Below are 5,957 nucleotides of genomic sequence, written 5' to 3'. Positions count from 1 at the left end.
TGTTAATTAGTAGCTTCTTTATCTTCCAAGAGGAACGTGGGTGCCGGTGCTGCAGGTCAGGACAGATCCCTGAAAGGTGCCCTGTTATTGGTTCTGGGTTTCTTGGATAGTTCTTTTGTACCTTGATACCCAAATCAGGTCAAGTCTTTGGATACCATCAGCCTCAAAAAGCCAGGCAAGGCTGTGCATGCCTGTAGTCCCAATGCCAGAGAGAAGGGGAGACAGGCCAAGCACAAACGGAGGCCTAAAGCTCATTGGTCAGCCAGTCTAGCCAAATCAGTGAGTTCAGGTTCACTGAGAGACCGAGTCTCTCAAAAATACAGGTAGAAGCAATTGTGGAAGAGACCTGGCATCAACCTCAGCCTCCACATGCATGTACATATAAATATACACACATACACACACTCACACTGATAAGTACACGTACCACATACACATAACCAAAGTGGGGGAAATAAAAAAGAAAATGGGCGCGGGTGTAGAGATGACTCATTGGTTAATAGCGTTTGCTGTCCTTGCACAGGACCAGAGTTCAGTCCCCAACTCCCGGGTCAGGCAGCTCACAATGGCCTGTAACTCTAGTTCCAGGCATTCCGACACCCTCTTCTGGCCTTCTGGACGGACACACACACACACACACACACACACACACACACACACATCTATAAATTAAAAGATTTTAAAGGAAATGGATGGCACACCCCACCCACATCCCCCGATGCCCTGAAAATCACATAACGCCTGAGCGGTTGCTTTTCCCATATCCAGAAAGCATTTCTGAGGCACCAGGCTTAGGAAGTGCTCACCGTGGAATCCGATTCTCCTATTCAGTAAGAGTCTCACAAAGAAAGTAGCCTTAACCTTGTTCAGCCACTGAGTCAAAATTTATCCCCCAAACGTTTACAAGATAATTTCCCATAAATTAGTTACCCCGCTGCCCTGGCCATCTGAGGAGAGCCAGAGATAAAAGCTCACTTCTTTGGAAGTTTTCATTACAGGCCCATCATTCAGAGAAGGCATGTTCTCTTTAACACCTGAAAGGAGCCGCTGTCCCATCTACACCGTTTCCTTCTTCCTTCTTTTCCTCCCCCCCTTCCCTCCCATCTCACCCCTCCCCTCATCCCCCCTTCCCCACTCCCCTCCTCTCCCCCTGCCTGCCTACCCCTCTTTTCTCCCAACTCTCTCCTCTCCCCTCCTCTCCCTCCTGTGGAGGAAGAGATTTTTATCCTCTGCAAGGATTATCGACCTACTTTTTCAACCACAGTCGTCTGGGGGGAAGGGTTTAAAGAGACAGCCCTCCCGGCAAGCACACTGCTACTGTGTTTCTTGTTCAAGGACAGTGTTGTAACGCGGAAGTCTTGACTGTAGCATTCCTGGGCATGTGTCCCAAGCATCTTTTGTGTTTGAAAAGATTAACATAAAATAGTAGAAAGTTAGAAATACACATGCCCACCCAATTAAAATGATGAGTCCAGAAAAACTAGCCTGCCACCTGACTTAGAGCACACTGCTGGGTAACTGTGACTTATCAGTGAGCAAAAGCGGGTTAAAACAACAACAACAACAAAAACAACAACAACAACAAGTGAGTCAGCCAGGCTTGGAGGTGCGGGCAGGTAATCCCCCGTTACACAAGAGGCTGAGGCAAGAGAATGACAAGTTCAAAGTCTACCTGGATTATTGAGGGGGTTCAAGGTCAGCCTGAGCCACAACTTAGTGAGAGCCTGTCTCCAAACTAAAGAGGGAAGGCAAAGGGGCTGGGGCGTGGCTCAGCGGCAAAGCTGTGGCCTGGCATGTGGAAGACTTGCGATTAAATCCCCAGGAGAGCAGAAAGCAAACCAACAGAAGGATGTGAGTGAGCCACCACTGGATGGAAGGATTATGGGGAAATAATGCTACAGAACAAGCTCTTTTGTGAACACAGCCGAGCACTGGGACTGGGGCCCAGGGCCTTGTGCATACTAGAAAAACACCAGACCACCGGAGCCACCACCCAGGCTTACGGTGACTCTTAGGGTGACTCTCTTAAGTTCTGTCTAGCATTCTCCCCTTGCATTCCTAACCCAGCTAAGTCTCTGTTGCAAGAGGCCTACTGCCTGGCCGCTGCCTCTGCTTGTGACATGCCTCCCCACTAACCACAATCCCTTCCGACTAGATTTAAAGTGAGACATGTGAGTCTTTGCTTTTGCTTACACACTTAGAAATCATTGTGTGGTTACGAGTGTGTAGTGGTTTAAATGAGAATGCCCCCCCCCACAAGGCTCATAAATTTGAATGCTTGATCATCAGGGAATGGAACTGTCTGAGGATTAGAAGGTTTAGGAAGTGTGCCCTTGTTGGAGGTGTGACCTTGTAGGAGGAGACTGTCACTGGAAGCCAGCCTTGATGTTTCAAGAGCCGATACCAGACCAGCTGTCTGTCTCTGTCGATGGCCTTGTAGTGCCCTCAGCTATTTCTCCAGCACGGTGTCTGCCTACTTGCCACCACACCACACTCCCTGTCGTGATGATCATGGTCTAAGCCTCTAAAACTATAAGCAAGTCCCCAATTAAAAGTTTTCTTTTATAAAAGTAGCCTTGGTAGCCGGGCGATGGTGGCGCACGCCTTTAATCCCAGCACTTGGGAGGCAGAGCCAGGTGGATCTCTGTGAGTTCGAGGCCAGCCTGGACTACCAAGTGAGTCCCAGGAAAGGCGCAAAGCTACACAGAGAAACCCTGACTCAAAAAACCAAAAAAAAAAAAAAAAAAAGTAGCCTTGGTCATGGTGTCTCTTCACAGTAGTAGAACAATGACTAAGACAAGCTGGCTATTTTTTTAAGTGTGTGGGGGGTGGGGTGGGGGGGGTGGGTATGCACACGTGTATGCACATGTGAAGTCCATGCGCTTCCCCAGAGATGCCTGTCTCTCCCTCTCTTCTCATTGTTGGAGTAGTGGGATTACAGATACACTACAGCATACTTTCTGTGGACTCTGGGAATTCAAACTCAGGTCCTCACAACTGCTCAGCAAGTGATTTACCACACCCCTAAGGGGCTTAATTGTGGCACCTTTGTATACCGAAAGAACAGAGAGGTGAGGGAGGGTGATACAGGAACAGCATACCCCTTAATGAATGAGTACCAAGGAGCCCTCAAAACAGTTACAACAGTAACACAGAGGATCACTGACAGCAGGCACAGTGACCTCAGTGTTGGGCCTGTCATCCCAACACTGGAGAGGTAGAGGCAGAGGGATCACATGTTCAAGGTCACCCTCTGCTACACAGCAAGTTCCAGGCCAGCCTGTGCTACATGAGATCCTGTCTGAAAAAAATAAAAATAAAGATTGGGCCAGCAAGAAGGCTCAGTAGGTAAAGGCAGCATGTGTCGGCTGCCAAGCCTGACAACTTGAGTTCATTTCCCATCACCATGTGGTAGAGAGAGAGGAGACAGGAGACAGACAGATAGGTAAATGTAACAAATGTCTAGAGTCTTTTTAAAAAGAAAAGACCAGAGGCTGGAGAGATGCTCAGTGGTTAAGAGCACATCCTGTGCTTGCAAAGGACCAGAGATCTGTTCCAAGCACCTATATTGTATAGTTCACTGCCTGTAACTCCAGTTCTAGGGGATTCTACACCCCTTCTGGCCTCCATAGGCATCTGCATGCATGTGCATATGCATACATATACATATATAAAAATCTTTTATTTATTGACTGACCACAGGTTGAAATAACAGAAGTGATAATTATGAAAGCTTTAAAAAATGTACAAATTACCGAATATGATGGACACAGAGTGAGCATGTGGTGCTGAAAAGGTGGCCCTGGTAGACTTGCTTGACACAGGGTTCCCTCAGGGCTTCAAGTTGTTAGAAAAATGGCAATATTCGTGCAGCATAATAAAACAAGATCTGCCTAGGCTTGGCAACCCAGTATGGTAGGCTACCCCAGTGCTCCTGACACTTGGACTTGGAGGGTGCAGGCAGGAAGATTAAGAGTTCAAGGCCATCATTGGCTACATAGTGAACTGAGGCCCAGCTGGACTGAGACCATATCTCAAACCTCCTTCTGGGCCGGGCGGGAGTGTGTGGGGGGGCACTATATGTCAATAATAAGATTTTGCTTTACTGTGCTAGTGCACGAGCCTGAGACCCAGAAACTTTGCCGAATGTTGAACAATAGAGCAGAGGGCATGCTATTTGCCCTGCAGGTTCTTTCCTTTCTCAGTACTTTCCACAAACAATTAACGGTTCCAGGAGCAGGCGAGCATGCCATTCCATAGCTCAAGACTAAAGAAGGGAAAAGGTAGGCATGGTAGAACCTACCTGTAACTGTAACTGTAGCACTCAAGCGGCCAAGGCCAGTCTGGGCTATGTAATGAGACTTTGTAAAAAATAAATAACAAACAAATAAATTTAAAATATAAACCATACCAGGTGTGGTGGTTCTTGCTCTAAAAGTAGAGGTAAGAGGATCGGGAGTTCAAGATCAACCTTGGCTACATGGTTTCAGGCCAGCCTGGGCTAAGTGAGAGTCTCAAATAAATAAATAAATAAACATACATAAATAAATATACATAAATAAATAAGCAAGCAAGCTGGGCATAGTGGCACATGCTTTTTTTTAATTAATTAATTAATTTTTAAAATTACACTCATGATATTAATCACATTTGTGGTATTTAGATTACATTCGCAGTATTCACTCAATTTTATATATATATATATATATATTTAATTTTAAATGTCGAATGGCGCATGCTTTTAATCCCAGCATTTAGGAGGCAGAGGCAAGTAGATCTCTGTGAGTTTAAGGCATCTTGCCAGGTGGTGGTGGTGCACGCCTTTAATCCCAGCACTCAGGAGGCAGACTCAGGCAGAGCTCTGTGAGTTCGAGGGCTACAGAGAGAGTTCCAGGAAAAGCACAAAGCCACACAAAGAAACCCTGTCTCAAAAAACAAAAACAAAAAAAAAAAAAAAAAAAAAGAGTTTAAGGCATCTTGATCTACAGAGTGAGACCCTGTCTCAAAAAATGAATAGATGGATAGATAGATAGATAGAATAGAGAAAAAAACCTGATAATTTAAGAGGAGAGAAGTGTCACCTCCCACTCTACAACACCTTACACCCAGGAGCTTGGGGTTTTACCGGGGCTGAGCTATGAGAGGATGTGGCATGTATCTTGTGCTCAGAGCATGCCATGGGAAGCAGGGAGGGTCCAGGAATCAGGATGCCACCTCTTGTGGGATTTCATGGCGAGTGTGGCCCTGTTATTATTATGAGACTGTGATAAGCTCAAGGTTATCAGGAAGGACAAAATAAGTGCAGGTGAGATTGAACCAGTTCCCAGGCCCCCCTCCCCCCACGCTTGGCAGGATGAGCTGATGCTATGCACCCTGGGAGCACACGTTTATCAGCATCCAGGCCTCAACTTCTGCAAGCAACCTCTGATTAAAAGCGTCTCTGGGAAAAAACTGGGTACTGGAAGCAAGAAATTTGGGATATAGACGATGGGGGAGGGGTGAGTCATGATCCCCAGGGCTTTCGAAAATCATTCCCATTGCATTTTTCTACTGGGCGAATGTGACGTCCAGACGTCGTTGGTTCTGAGCTGCACTGTGTTTCAGTCACAGAGAGGAATGATGTCCCATCCGGCTGGATCTGGAACTTCACCAAGGTTACCCAAAGAAAAAGGAATAGGTAGTTGAAATGGCTGAACAATGTGAGCCTGTGAGTGGGAGGCTGGGGGAGTCGCCCATGTGAGGATGAGCACTGAGGAACATCAGGAACTGGTGGACAGACTGTATTGGGGACTGGAGATCAGTCTGCTCAGCAAAAGGAGCCAGACTTAGAAGGACAAATGTCAAATGGTTTCTCTTATCCATGGAATCTAGATTTTCCACACACATACACAGACACTATGAAAAGTGGGAGGGATAAGAGTAAATAAGGCCAGTACACGAGATCTTGAATGGCAGGT

This window comes from Peromyscus leucopus, chromosome 8b (genome assembly GCF_004664715.2).
Source record: "Peromyscus leucopus breed LL Stock chromosome 8b, UCI_PerLeu_2.1, whole genome shotgun sequence".
Classification (NCBI taxonomy): domain Eukaryota; kingdom Metazoa; phylum Chordata; class Mammalia; order Rodentia; family Cricetidae; genus Peromyscus; species Peromyscus leucopus.
Note: the sequence above shows the minus strand (reverse complement) of the source record.